Source organism: Rhinopithecus bieti, unplaced genomic scaffold (genome assembly GCF_001698545.2).
Source record: "Rhinopithecus bieti isolate Rb0 unplaced genomic scaffold, ASM169854v2 scaffold_13207, whole genome shotgun sequence".
In the NCBI taxonomy this organism is placed as follows: domain Eukaryota; kingdom Metazoa; phylum Chordata; class Mammalia; order Primates; family Cercopithecidae; genus Rhinopithecus; species Rhinopithecus bieti.
In genome coordinates this window covers 4920356-4937033 of record NW_016807866.1, presented here as the reverse complement: position 1 = coordinate 4937033, position 16678 = coordinate 4920356, and the positions used below count along the sequence as shown (strand labels likewise).

General features: G+C 41.4%; 1 long non-coding RNA gene across 2 annotated transcripts in view; it reads left to right on the top strand.

Moving 5' to 3' along the window:
* LOC108536894 (uncharacterized) overlaps window positions 1–16678 on the top strand; it is a 281687-nt gene that overhangs the window by 110178 nt on the left and 154831 nt on the right. The window lies entirely within an intron of this gene.

The window sequence follows — 16678 nt, the reverse complement described above, 5'->3', positions numbered from 1 at the left end:
CCTTACAAAGCACTTGGCATGCACAGTTTGCTGGGCAGGACATGCCTTAGATAGGGTTTGGTGAAATTTCTGAAATAATAATGCTAATGTTTAATGGGTTACTTATTTCCTTTTCCCTATGAAGAACTGTAAAACCCTAGCTAAAAAACAAACCACTACATTGTATCAGGTCTCTGTGATTCTGTCTCAGGTCCTTTGAGCTTCCCTCTTCACCCAGAATTATCACACTCTTTGCGAAACCAGCTCCTTGTAGGGACTGTTAAACACAGCCAAACTGTTGATTCAGAATGCCGCTGGGAGAATCCTACTGACCCTCTGAGTCAACAAAGCTCAGTAATTATGTCTGTCAACATGTCAATATTTTACATGAATGAAACATCTATGGCTGGACTGTGGACTGCAGTTAGTTGGTGTTAATGCATTTTTACAGATTAAAGACCCAGATGGAAGGCTGAGTGATGCTAATGTCACTACAAATAATGCTTTGCATTGCTACTTGTCATCATGTGGTTTTTGGAGTTGCCTACTTCATGATGTCATAAAACCAGAGATGAGCAAGACGGACTTGATAAGTTAGATTTTTTTTTTCTGGGTGTTAGTGGTAGCAATAGTATCTTTTCCTTTGCTTTTACTGCATTTTAGAGTGTTTCTGCATTCTAGGTATTGATTAACATGGGTGCCTGCTATTACTGACTCTCTGATGATGATGATGATGTTGATAATTATGGTCATGATGACTTATTGCATCATCTTAAGGGGGATAACAACATTTGGATTAACCACGGTATCTGCCCTTGAACTTAAAATTTATTAAGGGAGGCAAGACAAATGCACCAATCAGCAGAGAGACTGGGAGACTGGTGACCTGCCGGTGGGGAAGACTTTTACCTGAAAAGTGGCATGATTTGTGAGGTGCTTGTAACTACCCCCTTGGTCCCACACATCTGACCCTGTTTAGTTCACATGGCTCTGCAATAATTAGTAATCTGATATCTGGCACTAACACTTCAGGTTAAAAATGTTCTTTTCAAATTAACAAGATAATCCTACTATTGGTTCCCCAGGATGGATCACAGACCAGGCACATTTTAATGGTGAGGCAAGATTCAACAAAACGTTTTTATAGTGAGGGTCAGTGTAAACAGGTAGTGTGTATGGGAATTCTCTGGAACCTGGAAATGGGAGGGAGGGAAAACATTAGAAGGGATGCAGGATTTAGTCCATGGATGATATCTGACACCCTGGGTGATTTTTGATTGATAGGAATTGAAGAACATTAAGGATTTCATGTGGATTCTGCCACTTGGTCCCCACTTGGGTACTATTCTTAGTCACTTTTTATATATGAAGAGATTGAGGCATAGAAAGGCCAGATAAGGTCACACTGCTAGTACACGTTGAAATCAGGGCTCATATCTATAACCGCTGTAATGCCCTGATGCTTCAATATAAAAATGTGGAATATTTAAGAGATGGGAACCTAGGATAAGGGGTTACAGACACAGGAGGGTGAAAATGGGAAAAGGCGACCTTCATTCAGATGAAGCTCATAATGAAGGATGTCAAGAAAGGAATTAGAGGAAACATCAGCTAAAGAGAAGGTGTGTGGCTGGAAATGCTACGCAGCCGGGATGAGATCCTCAGAGCAAGGGATGGGTTTGTGCTTGAACATACCTGAGAGGAGAAGGGAGTGGTCATGGGGAAGGGCCCAGAGGGAAAGAGATGGTATGAAAAGCCCTCATTCAGATGGAAAGAAAGAGCCATGATTCTGTCCAGAAGTGAGGGAAGCCTCTGTTAGAACACACATGGTGAGAGACTGGGCATGAGAAGACCTGCTGCTCATGAAGCTCTGGGTCCTGGGTACAATTCTGGGATACATCATGGGCCCGTGCATGACCTTACAAGTCATCACACCACTGAGCACTCACCTGGACGAGACTGAACCACTGAGCTCCAAGATCCCTTCCTGTAATAACTTTTATGCCTGCTATAAAACTGTATTATTTAACACTTTTTTATCACTTACATTTTATAGTTTCCCCTTAATTTCTGTTGACTTTATGGAAACAAACCTACGTACATGTAATGATAAGGGTTTTGTAGAGTTTTTAAGCTTCTGATGTTTCAAAATTTAATACAATGCATTAGATCATAAGCATTTGTAACACATGACATTAAGTGACACTGAAAGAAAAACTGTATTAGTGTCAAATCCACAGGGTGCAGTTTAGCGCTGTCTGTGGAGTCTGATAGTTTTGAGGTCTCCAGTGCGGTTGTGTTGCAGAAAGTTAGAGACCCCGAATGGAGGGACTGGCTGGACCCATGGCAGAGGAAACGTAAAGTGTGAAGATTTCATGGACATGTATCACTTTCTTAATAATACTCTTATAATTTCTTACGCCTGTCTTTAATCTCTTAATCCTGTTATCTTCGTAAGCTGAGGATGTATGTCACCTCAGGACCCTGTGATGATTGTGTTAACTGTACAAATTGTACACACATGATTGTAAAACATGTGTGTTTGAACAGTATGAAATCAGTGCACCTTGAAAATAAACAGAATAACAGCGATTTTAGGGAAGAAGGGAAGACAACCATAAGGTCAGACTGCCTGCGGGGTCAGGCAAAAGAAGCCATATTTTTCTTCTTGCAGAGAGCCTATAAACAGACGTGCAAGTAGGAGAGATATCACTAAATTTTTTTTCCTAGTAAGGAATATAATATTAAGACCATAGGAAAAGAATTGCATTCCTAGGGGGAGGTCTATAAACAACTACTCCGGGAGTGTCTGTCCTATGTTGTTGAGATAAGAACTGAGATACGCTCTGGTCTCCTGCAGTACCCTCAGGCTTACTAGGATTAGGAAACCCCAGTCCTGGTAAATTTGAGGTCAGACTGGTTCTCTGCTCTCGAACCCTGTTTTCTGTTAAGATGTTTATCAAGACAATGTATGCACTGCTGAACATAGACCCTTGTCAGGAGTTTCTGATTTTGCCCTGATCCTGTTTCCTCTGAAGCATGTGATCTTTATTCTCCTTTTTGCCCCTTGAAGCATGTGATGTTTGTGACTTACTCCCTATTTGTATACCCCCTCCCTTTTTGAAATCCCTAATAAAAACTTGCTGGTTTTGTGGCTCAGGTGGACATGATAGTCCTACTGATATGTGATGTCACCCCTGGTGGCCCAGCTGTGAAATTCCTCTCTTTATGTTCTTTCTCTTTATTTCTCAGACTGGCTGACACTTAGGGAAAATAGAAAGAACCTGCATTGAAATATTGGGGGTGGGTTCCTGCAATAGGGTTGCAGATGGTGCTGTAAGTTGGAACCACCACTGAAGTCTTAAATTACCTTATTCCTCAGCCTTTGACTGCAGGGTAGGATTTGAGCTTCTCTACCTCTGGTGTCCAGAATGGGAAATAAGTGCATTTGGCTTGGTTAAGAGAGTCATATGTGGACTATTGAAGCACAAACGTCCAAAGCCAAGACACTTCTGCAGGAATTAGTGCCTGGTTGGGAATTCCGTGTTGATCTGAAGAACAGCCCAAGGCCATGCATTCCTCATTGGCCATTAACATTCAGGAAGAGTGAACATTTTTGCTATTATAAATGGCAAATAAATAGATGAAAGTATGCGGTAAGGAGAGTATAACTTAAGATCTATGTAATATTTTTAGTAAGAGATACAGCTGAGGTTATTTTATTTTTTTCCATTTTTAATTTGGTAGTGACTACATAGTAAGCACTTAATACATGTACTTAGGAAAGCAGAAAGGTTCAATGTTCCATTTTGCTAAGTAAATATGTCAAAATAGAAATGTGTCAAAAATTAATATCACTGGGCCAGTGTAAGTTAACAACTATTCAAAGAGAAATAGATTCCACTGTCTAATTATTTTCTACTTTCAAAAGGTTAGATGAAACAGTTCTTCTGAGCATGGCATGGGGATCACAATAGTTTCACTGCTGACATAGGTTAATGGCACAATTATTAGGCAATAGTGCTTAGCAATTCGTGTGGAGCAGGAAGAGCCTAATCTGCTGATGGGTCATAAAACAGCCCATCAAGGGATTTCTGAAGACATGACAGGGACTTTCAATAAAGTCCAGAAATTAAGTGCTCTTTTCCTTCTCCCAAAAAGTGAAGTTATTTTGAAATCTCTTTTAGTATTGTTTGTGCGTAATTCCCTCCAGAGGAAGCTCCTTTGATGAGCTCTTCTGCAACAGCAACAGTAAGTTGTGCGGGTTCCAGACACTGTCATTTCAAAGCCATCTGGGTTGTGCTTCCCTGAAGAAGTCTCAGCCAGCGAGCACCAATCTTTCAGTCCTCTGCTTCCGGGTACCTACTAGGGTAGCTGATGGAAGGCGGATACTGGGCTGTTTTCTCTGGGAAAACACTCATCAGTGAATGTGAATGCTCATTCATGGGGTGATTGGGAATTGGGACTGCCTCAAGGGCAGTATCAGAGGTTTTCAGGCTGACCATGGGCCTTTTGGCCCTCATCAGAGGGATCAGAAAGGGTCTAAACTTTTGGGTTAATTCCACATGGATTGGGTCTCTGGCAGATCATTCAAATCAGCAGCAATCCGCTAATCTTAGCGCTCTTGTTACTGCCTCAAACTAAAACCAATATCTAGTTGTCTATTCCAGGCAATGAACAAAGGTAAGACTACCTTACTCTGTTATGTGTACTCATGTCTCAGATGTCCATCTGGACTCAAATTCTAGACTCTCAAGAGGACAAAAACGGTGCTTGGTAGGAAGGGAGCAAAATTCTTTTTATGCCTAAACCATAGATATGCATATAGTACACAGTGAATATGTAGCATTACAATTTCAAAAAGGAGGGATATTTGTTTTTTTAAAAAATGTCTCAAAAGGATCCTTAGAGATACAATAATGAAAAATATATCTTGCACAGCGCTGGTCTAAGTAAAAGCTGTTAAGGAAGGGAAGCTTGCCTTCTCTTTCATATTTAAGAAAACTGATATAATTTGAGAAAATAAAATTTGGGGGAAGAAAAGGAAAGGGAACATTCTTTACCCCACCACTCCAGAATTGCTTTTTACTTCTACTTAATATGTGTACATCGTTTATGTGGTGATGTGAACGCACAGTCCACATGCATTTTTACATTCTGATCTGTTTGTGTATCTTCTATCACCTAGGCATTTTCATATTGCAACACAGTCTTCCTAATCCCTGTAGAATAACCTTCCATCTGGTCAAGAAACAATTCTCAGTTTTGTTCTGAATCTACCTGAGGTCAAGCAAGTAGAGCAATATACAGCACAGGAGGCTTTGGAAGACAGCATCATTCGCAAATACTTGTGTGTGTAGGTCCTTTGTGGAGGTAAACAGATATAAAGGGCTAAGCTCTTCTTGGATGGCATCTGGCTGCTGACTGTCACCAGACCCCTGGGGAGGGCATTAAAGCGCAAGGTCAGGCCTCATCTAGGACTTCTGTGTTAGGAAGCAACAATGACCTGAGAGTTTCCTCTTCTCCTTTGGTCTAGCATGAAGACTTTGTGCCTTCTCTCCTATAATTTCTTTTTGTTGAGACATGGTGTCACTCTGTCACCCAGGCTACAGTGCAGTGGCATGATCACAGCTCACTGCAGCCTTGACCTCCTGGGCTCAAGCGATCCTCCCACCTCAGCCTCCCCAGTAACTGGGGACTGCAAGCATGTGCCACCATACTGGCTAATTTTTTTTTTTTTTTTTTAAGAGACAGGGTCTCAAGTTGCCCAGCCTGGTCTGGAACTCCTTGGCTTAAGTGATCCACCACTCTCGGACTTCCAAAGTGCTGGGATTACAGGCATGAACCATTGCACCTCACCCTGTCCTGTAATTTCTGATACCAAATATGAGGGACCAGCCTATAGTAATAGATGGGTCAATTTCAAAGCCTCTGACCCTCACTTTGTACATTTCATTTTTATTTAATTGACTTTTGTGCCTGACCTCCTTTAGATTTCATCCACAAGAACCTTGCCCCACCATCCCAGCACTTTACTAAAGAGAGTGTCCCTGGTTATAACTATGTAATTGTTGGTCCATGTTTGACCAATACCGCTCAGAACATTCAAAAACACCTCAATAGTTTCACAAGTAGTAGACACCAATTTAGCCCATAAATGGTGCAAGCCACAAGGAATACTTGGAGAATGAGTGCCTCCTAAATCCATCTTTTCCCATCGCAAAGAGGTGGGCTGTGCATCGTTTAATCATCCCCTGCTTATTAAATATAGTGGATTGTTTAATCTTCCTTACTGTTAAATATTTTCTGTTGTTTTGGGGTGAAGAGTTCTGTACGTATCTATCACGTCCATTTGATCAAGAGCTGAGTTCAGGTTATGAATATCTGTGTTAATTTTTTGTCCTGATCTATCTGTCAAATATTGTCAGTAGGGGGTTAAAGTCTTCCACTATTATTGTGTTGGTGTCTAATTCTCTATAAAGACCTCTAAGAACTTGCTTTATGAATCTGGGTGCTCCTGTGTAGCGTACATATCTATTTATGATACTTGGCTTTTCTTGCTGAATTGAACCTTTACCATTATGTAATGCCCTTCTATGTTTTTTCTGCAACATAAAAATGCCAAGGTGATGATAGAAGATACACAAACAAATCAGAATGTAAATATGCATGTGGACTCTCTGTTCGATGATCATCATCATATAAAATATGTGCACATATCAACTAGAAGTAAAAAGCAATCCTGGAGTGGTGGGGCAAGGAGTATTCCCTTTCCTTTCTTCTCCCCAAATTTTATTTTCTAAAATTATATCAGTCTTCTTAACTATGAAAGAGAAGGCAAGCTTCCTTTCCTTAACAGCTTTTATAGTAGTTAGACCAGCATTGTACAATATATATTTTCTCATTATTGTATCTCTAAGGAGCCTTTTTAGACATTTCTTAAAAACAAATCTCCCTCCTCCTTAAAATTGTAATGCTGCATGTTTGTTTATGTACTACAGGCTTAGACATAAAGAGTTTTTGCTCCTTCCCCACCAAGAACTATTTTTGTCCTCTTAAGAGTCTAGAATTTGGTATCTAGAGAGACATCTGAAACGTGAGAACACATAATAGAGTAATGGATGCACACTACAAAACCTCACGTGATTGGAGAAACAGGGCTGCTGGAGATCCGTGGAGGAAGGAAGGGAACAAATGCATTGGGTCCAGTTTGAAGTTTTAGTCTTCAGTTCAAAGTTTAAATCTAGAACCTACTGAGAAATAGCAATGGATCCAATGCATATTTTGTGTAAGTCAGAAATATCTTCACTAAAACCAACTAAGTTCATTTTCAATTTTACATTAAGGTACAATTGGCCAAGGTGCTTACTGTGCCATCTGCACCACACCCTGATCCTATAAATGTTATGACCATACATTGAGCCACAGACAGAATCATCATGCTTTGACATCTGACAGGGACACTCCATCCAACAATAATTATTGACCTTTAATGTCTCATTGCAGTATATCCAGACTAATTATGCTATGCATTTGTGGACTCTTTCATCCTTTCATTTTTAGCCAGTTTGAAAATGAGGCCCCAAGGGTATGAGACTATCCACAAAAGAGGAGAAAATATTAATCTTTCTGACTTTTCAAACATTAGCTTCTTTCTCTTATGAGGAAGATTTTTGACTTTCCATTTTTGTCGATGTTCTCTTTTCTACATGAGGACTGACGAGGTGTAATGGGAGTACTGAACAAGATTTTGCAAGTCTTGTCATATAAGTGTTGACATAATTTAACGAATTTATTAGATGGAACCAACTCCTGTCAGAAGGAACATCTAATTGGATAGCATTAAAATAGAACAGACACAAATCTGAATAATGAATGCTCTGTATTTTTTTTAAGCAATAAGAGCCCCAAGATATTTCTGCAACACAGTTTTTGGTTTCGTTTCCGTTATACTTTCTAGCATTTTCAGAGATATTTAAGAGGCTATTGTCTGCTCATAAAACATTTACCAAATGTATTAGTTTGTTCTCATGCTGCTAATAAAGATATGCCCAAGACTTGGTAATTTATTAAGGAAAGAGGTTTAATTGACTCACAGTTCAACAATGCTGGAGAGGCCTCAGGAAACGTACAATCATGGTGAAAGGGGAAGCAAACATGTTCTTCTTCACATGGCAGCAGGAGAGAGAAGAGTGAGAACTAAGCAACTGGGGAGGCCCCTTATAAAACCATCAGATCTTGTGAAAAATTACTGTCACAATAATAACATGGGGGAAACAGCTGCCATGATTCAATTACATCCCACCAGCTCCCTCCCATGACATATGAAAACCACAATTCAAGATGAGATTTGGATGGGGACACAGCCAAATCGTATCACCAAACATAATTTCCGTTTTGCCAGTCTAATGGCACCAAATCTTATTCCCTCAACTTTACCTGGGGAGACCATATATTGAAAATTGGAACATAATTTTTAATACTTTAAATAAGTTGATCACAGAGTTTCCTGTTTGGATTCTATTTCTAGTGTCAATTTCTTTTCAAAGCTGGGTTTGCCTATTTTATCCAAATTGTGGGATATGGAGGAAAGGAAGTTAGAAGTGTCCAAGCCAATGGGGAATATCTAAAAGAGAGAAAGAAGAAGCCAGCATAAATAAAATTATCTCTCCATGAATTCTGGCCAGGGTTTACTATGCAATTCCCTTTGTAATGGATAGTTGGTCTTTTTTCTTTCTTTCTTTTTGATGATGGAGTGGGGGTCTCAAACTTAGGCTATAACAACCTCCATGTACATAATTCATAGCACAGCTCTGGATATTTCTGTCCACCCTAGAGGGTAAAGACTCTATTAATTAAATCCATGCATGGGCAAAGGCAGCATTTCAGCCAGGTATTGCATTACTACTTATGTCAGAGTTTGTGTCTGTCATCTGTTTTAAAAAGTTGGTTTTTTGTTTTGTATTTTCATGAATCAAGGTGACAGTTCAGTACAATTAATGTTGGCCTAGAGGTATATGAACTGGGGTGTGTATAAGTTGGTAGCTGGCACCAATTTTGGAGAAATCTACTAAGAGATATCTAGATAGGATCTTGGTGACTGCCAGGTGTGAGGACCAGCCAGGTTATGCCCTAGGTTACTGTGGGTAAGAACCCTTGAGACTTCCAGATGTGGTTGCAGGGAGAAGTGCACTCAGAACGACAGACGTTTTAAATGTTTGTACGTGATATTTTTGAATAGTTGACTGAGAAAAATGCCCAGATACTCTTCTGGTGAGATTTAAAATTTCACCAAATCACATTTAAAAGTTTTGAAAACCTCATAGCAGTTGAAAAATTATTTGTTCAATAGCAAGAATGAAGCTGAACTCATCATATGCTGTCTTACGTCTGGTAGTTCCATATAATCAGGCCTAACCCTGGGGAAACAGTACTAATTTAGAGACCTTATAATTTCACATCAGATGGAAGCACATGAAGTGTTGTGGTAAGGTCATGCTCACATTTTATATTTCCATCAGATATGAGCTCTTTCAATTCAGGAATCACACTTATTCACCTCTGGAACTTCAAAAATGGACATGCTATTTTGTCCCATGCATGCTGTAAGATTGCTCAAATTTACTTTGTCATTCCAAACTTTTACAATCTTGATTCTTCTACCCAGTTGTCCCTTCTAACTTTTTGTTACCTGAAAATGTGATTAGCCAGTCTTCCATATCTTCATCTAAATTGATAGTTATTGATATTTAAGTAAATAGTGGTAAATTTGTAAAATTCTGATAAATGTAACAGACTTGTTTTTGATAGTCTACAAATACAAATGATGAAACAGAAAGTACTAGAAAACAATCATTCAGACATTTGTTCACCAAACAGATATTTGTTGAGGATCAGGTATCATGAGCAAAAACAGATGTGACCCTACCTTCATGGAGTCTAAGAAGGGAGATAGCATAAATTGAAGGACAGACCAGATAAGTAAATGTAGTATTACAGCTACAATGGATGCTGCCAAGAGGAGATGCCTGGTGTAATAGGGGCATGGACCAAGTCAGGAACTTATGGAAGATTCCCAAGGAAGTGATAATTAAACCATCTTCTCAAGGGAAAGAAGGCTTCACAGGGCAGGGTTTGTTGGAGGTGTAGTCAAAGGCGGCATAGCACAGGAGGAAAGCATTCCAAAGAGAGAAATGGAAAGAATGAGACTCTCCAGGCCCTTTTAGGGCACCCTGAAGATTTGGACCTTTATCCTAAGAACAATACAAGTGTTACAAGGGCATAAAGAGATCAGATTTATGTATGTAAAGGCCATGCTGTCCACTTGAAGAACAAATTGGAGGAGGCCATGGTGGATTTTGGGTGTCACTGGGAAGCAGCTTGAGTGAGGACAGAGAAAAGTAAAGAGACAGAGAGACAGAGAGGTGTGTTTATGAATTATTTATTGGGGTAGAAATTCAGTTTGAGGTGTTTGAAACAAGTTCTCCTCTCACATTTTGACTTACGTTGGCACATTCTAAAATTCATCAGTCTAGCTCTAAAAATGTAGACAGTTTAATGTTATAGAAGGAGCCAACTAGAAGTTGAAAAGATCTTTGGCACAGTTCAGCTGCTTTCTGCCTATATGACCTTGAATGAGTTATTTCATCTCCCTGGGCCTCAGATTCCTCACCCACTAAAAAAGAGAACCATTCCTCTCTAAGCCTCCTTTCAAACATAATACCCTCTTGTATTAGTTTGTTCTCACACTGCTATGAAGAAATATCCAAGACTGGGTAATTTATAAAGGAAAGAGGTTTAATTGACTCACAGTTGCACATGGCTGGGGAGTCACTCACAGATCCACATGGCTGGGGAGTCCTTAGGAAGCTTACAATCATGGTGGAAGAGGAAGCAAACATGTCCTTCTTCACATGGTGACAAGACAGAGCAGTGCCAAGTGAAGGGGGAAAAGCCCCTTATAAAGCCATCAGATCTCATGAGAACTCACTCAATATCATAAGAACGGCAAGAGGGTAACCGCCCCCATGATTCAATAACATCCCACCAGGTCTCTCCCATGGCACGTGGGGATTATGGGAACTACAGTTCAAGATGAGGTTTGGGTGGGGACAGAGCCAAACCATATCACCTCGGATGGATTACATAGTTTCTTTTGCACTTTTCAAATTACTCAGACTTTCTGACTTCTTTCCAGATGTTCTTTATCTCATGCTAGGGGCTCAGTATACAGGCAGTTTTTCATGTTTTCACCTTTTGGCTTTGAAAATATAACAACCTTGCCTGTAAGAACATTAAAAACAGGTCATCAGTGGCAATTTGGTCATAACCTGAAGTGCTATGTGAATTTCAACCTCACCAGACACTGGACAGAGTTTTATTGGACAGAAATTTAAAACAAAGACACATTGTAAACTCACATGCACCAAAGGACATGTACAAGAATGTTCATAGGAGAAGTATTTGTAAGTGTCAAAACTTACATCGATAGCAGAATTTATAAATGAATTGGGGCATAATCCATGCAATGGAATACTATCCAAAAGTGAGAATGAATGAATTTCTGCTGCAAGTCTCATTGTTGATGAAGCTCACAAATAATGTTGAGTAAAAGAAGCCCGACACAAAAGGGTGCATGCTGGATGATTCTATTTGCATGAAGTTCAAAGACCAGGGGAGCTGATGTGTGGTGACCCATCAGGATAGTGGTTACATCAAGGGGAAAACAGCAGTGTCAGGTGGGACCAGGTGAAGGTCCTGGTGTACTGGGATGTCCATCTTCTGATCTGGCATAGAGGTTACATGGATATATTCATTTTGAGAAAATTTGCTGAGATATAAACTTATGATTTTTGCACTGTTCTGTGTGTGCATGTACTTCAACAAGAACATTTTCTTTTCTTTCTTTTCTTCTCTTTTCTTTCCTCTTCTTTTGTTTCCTTTTCTTTTTGAGACCGGGTCTCATTCTGTCACCCAGGCTAGAGCAGTGATACATTCACAGCTCACTGTAGCCTCAAATTCCTGGGCACAAGTGATCCCCCTGCCTCACCCTCTATAGTAGCTGGGACTACAGGTGTGTGCCAGCATGCCCAGCTAATTTTTTGTAGAGACAGTGTCTTGTTATGTTACTCAGGCTGATCTTGAACTCAAGAGATCTCCTGGACTCAAGAGATCTGCCCACCTCGGCCCCCCAAAGTATTAGGATTAGGACATTTTCTTAATAACGCGGAAGTAGTAGATTCGGTTCTCCCCAGTGCCTAACCAAAACAAGAGTTCTCTCAATCTTGATAGAGTTCTTTCCATACTTAACATACAGCATACACAGTTATTAAACATACCATAGACACATGTCAGAAACTTCATTAAGAGATACATCATGATATTTCTTTGGCTTTTGTGCTATTTTTAGCATTTTTTACCTTTTCTACATCCATAATATATACAAATATCTTGACTTACTTCAGGTAAATATTCACTCTTATACCAATGCCTTGGCCTAAATAAAAAGGAAAACACAGAATATATTACATAGAACTGGATATCTAATTACCCAAATCACCACAACTATAGATTGCATTGCAATCAAAGCAGGCTGAAAAGTGCTGCCAGGCCTGCAGCCATCTGTTAGCTGAGAGGCCTCAGAGCACTTTGTGCATGTTGGGGTTATCACATTCTTTCCCCTAGGTCCTCATTTCATCCCCCATGGTTGTGTGACCATGGCAAGCGTAGCCCTGCCAAAAGGTGTCACTCAAGAATGATTGCCATCCTACTCACGGTTTTGCAGTTTCCAAACTGCGAATCCCTGACAAGCTATTGTAAAGAGGTATACGATGTCTCAGAAGTATTTGGGGCATTTCTGCAAAAGGGAATACTATTCAACTCCCTGAAAGAGCAGTGGTTCTCAGTCTTAGCTGCACATTAGAATTGCCTGTGGAGTTTCAGGCACAGAAACCCCTGGGTCCTACCCATGGAAAGTCCAACTTCATTGGTTGGAGTGTGGCCTGGGCATTGGGATTTTTTTTTAAGCTCAACAGTTGATGCTGATATGCAGCCAGGGTTGAGAACCACTGTTCTAGCCAGTCTTCCTTCTGTTTCTCCTCTTGTGCTGAAGATGCCTGCTTACCCATCTCTTACCCAGCCCTGGAGAATGTTTTCCCAGCTCTGGTTCAGTGACATCACCTTGGTAACTTGAACTCAGCATGGTGGGAGTACTCCCAGACCCTACAAATCAGAGCTTCCCCTCTGCCCTTCCCACTGAGAACTGGTTGTTAAACATTTACATTGACTGCTCCTTATTGTAACCTGATGGATATTTTAAGGGGTGTGGAGATGAAATTCACTTCTTGTTTCCAAATGTGAGGATGTCCATGTAAAGCTACCAAGTGAAACTGAGGTTGCATCTTGGAGTTCCTCATTACTGACCTCTGTAAACCATTTAGCAAGCAAGGGCGATTCCTAAGTTGGTTTTTAAATATACAATAGAAACGGGAAAAGGTTTCCTCAGTTATACAGGTATTGATCAACTTTCTTTTCCTCTTCTTTCGTTCTCTTTAGTTTTCAGCATTTTTTTTTTCTAAAAAAGTTGAAAGTTGAAAGGTATTAAAAAGGTGAAAGAGAAACTATTTATAGAACATGTCTTCTGTTTTCCTTATGTAGGGGACAAAGGAATCATGATCCAGGAGGTCAAAGTGCATTCATATGCTGTATTTCCAGAAGGTTGTACTGTATGTGTAATTTACATTCTGCAAAGTTCCCCTATCCTGCTCTTCAAAGGGTGACCCCAGGGGCCAGCATTGTGCTAAATTCAGGAGGCTTTGTGGACCTAAGAGGCAAAGAGATGGCCCCAGGGCTGCTCCAAGACCGAAGATAGGGAGTCTTTCCTTCCCCAGTCATCATTAGCTTTAGCCAAAGCAGGACAGGTGGCGGTGGTGACAGAACACAGTGTTCTGAGTGTTGTCCTCTTCTCTGTGAAGTTTGCAGCTCTACCTAAGGGCAGCCTTGCTGTTTTCATCTTGCTAGTCCTTTAAAGGGAAGGCCCTGTTTTTGAGAAAGCCTATGAATGCTACCAGGGGAGGAAAATGCCCTGAAGAAGACATCCGTGGCCCAGAGGTTCCTGTAGCTTCAGAAGTACCTGCAGAGACCACTTTCAACTACTCAAAATCTAGAGGTGGTGGCGACAGGCAGGAGAAGTCAACTAGCAGGAGTTTGCCCTTTGTGCAGACTGTCCTGTGTTCCACCAGTGGGGAGCTTCTCCATCTAGTTCACACCATAGATTGATGGTTGCCTTCTCGTGTCTTAACACAAGTTTTAACAGTATGTACTTATGCCAAAAACTGAATTTGTCATAGTTAGGTGACCAGCCAGGCTGGCTTGCCTAGGACTCAGCAAGTTCTCAGGACACAAAAATTTCAGTTCCCAAACCAGGAAAGTTCAGTGCACCCCCGGATAGGTTGGCCACCCTATAGTCAAATTTGAGGTTAGAGAGTTATTTAGAATAGGACTTGCAATCCTTTGATTACATCGCTTAATCACCACCACTCTGTCTTGACTATTGCTAACTTATTTTTTTTGTTTGTTTTTTGTTTTTTGAGACAGAGTCTCACTCTGTCGCCCATGCTGTTGTGCAGTGGTGCAATCTTGGCTCACTGCAAGCTCCGCCTCCTGGGTTCATGCCATTCTCCTGCCTCAGCCTCCCAAGTAGCTGGGACTACAGGCGCCCGGCACCACAGCTTGCTAATATTTTCTATTTTTAGTAGAGACAGGCTTTCACCATGTTAGCCAGGATGCTCCCCATCTCCTGACCTTGGGATCCACCCACCTCGGCCTCCCAAAGTGTTGGGATTACAGGCGTGAGCCACCGCGCCTGGCTTAAATTCTTTATCTGAGTCGTCTTGTAGCAAAGACCTTTTTTGTAGCAAAGATCTTTTTGAAAGCTGAAAATTCCACATTGTGCTGTTTTCTTAACCAGTGGGGCATTCAAACTCAAAATGACATCCATGTGCTAGAATACTTACATCATGGCTTTGAAAAAAATGTCTGAGAATGAGGGAAAGTAAAACTAAGCAAACAGATAAGAACAGCAACCAAACCTGATCTTAGTCCAAAGGCCTAGAAGGGATGACAACAATTCTAAGTTTTTACGTTGCCTACCTTGAAACTATGATTGATAGTAATGGATTAACGTGATGTATGCTGTGTACATTAAAGTGAAGGAGACCGGATAAGTCACACTAGATAAATACTTTATTTATGAATGATTAAAATATTTTACAGCCATCTATCATCGTGAGCTTGAATGTAGTTAAAAATCAATTCAAAGTGAAAGTGAAAGGAGAGAGGCAGGAGAGGAAGACGTCTCCTCCCCCTGCCTTTGCCTTTGGCCTCAGGTTTATAATGGTCCTGCCTGCACATGTGCATTGCTTGGTTCTTCGCTCAAGCAGCCTGGTTTAGTTGGGGTTCAAGGCCAAGCTGTGCAATAACAAACCCTGACAGGCTTTAATAAAGAGATATACAGCGTCTCGGATGTATTTGAGGGAACGCTGATGCTTGCGGTTTTGTATATGGTTATGGTAAATAACTAGCCCGCTGATTCTTGTGGTCGGCCTTTGCTGGGAGCGCTGGACCACTGGAGACCCATTTAACCCGAATCCCCCACACCTACAGAGAGCCTTGCATTGCAATCACAACAAACAGGGCGGAGGCAGGGGCTGCTGGCCTGCGGCTCATCTCCGCGCTGAGCTCTGCTCACTTATCCTCCCGCAGGAGCAGGACGGGCTGTGAGGCTGACAAGCCTGACCGAGGCGGCAGAGAACTTTCTACATGTTGGGTTGTCACTCTGCGTTTCCCCTTTCCCCATGACTGATTCCTGGAGATGCTCTCTGTAAATGAGCCCAAGTGGGAGGAGAGGCTGACTGCTGAGTCCTGAGCAGTGCTGGAGACCCCCCGCGGGGTGGGGGGACAGCAGCTTCACATCCTGACAGGAGGCACTCAACCCGAACCAGAGCTGCAGGCGCCCAGGGTCCCTGTCTGAAATTAGGGCTGGTGCGCCAGGCTTCGGACCTAAACCTACATCTTTCTTTTTCAACCCTTTTCAACTGCTTAGCATTTTATCTTTCTAAGTGTGCATAGAAGAACTTAAGAGGGAAGTGGCATTTTGGACAGCAGCAGCCATAGAAAGGAAAGTTGCAAAGCTGCAAGATACCATTTTGGAGCAAATGCCTACAGCTCATGGTCTTGGCTCATTTTTAGCAGAATGAAAGGGTTTGATACTGTTTGACTTCATCTCACCCAGCGACTTGAGGGGGATCCTTTATCAAATGTGGAGACGATGATATGATTATACTCCCAGTCCCCTCTGAATGTGCAATTCTTAGATTTAAAAAGGCAAGAGAGGCATTGTTTCCCAGACCCTTCTTCCCTCCCCACAGTATCCACTGAGAGAGATGCCTTTCCCAACATCACAGGAGACTCATGGCAACTTCCGTGCTGACCTCATGAGCTTCTCAGGGGATTTTGTTGCCCACTGTCTTGCCATTGGATCCTGAACTGGAGACGGGAGTACAAGGAAGGTTCTACAGAATCAACAGGCTTCCCTTTCCCCTGGTGTGTCTAACTTTTGACAGACACCCATTCCTCCACACATCCACAGGGAACTAGGAGAGAAGTTGTGAGTTAATGATGTGGACTGTTTGTGGCCCCC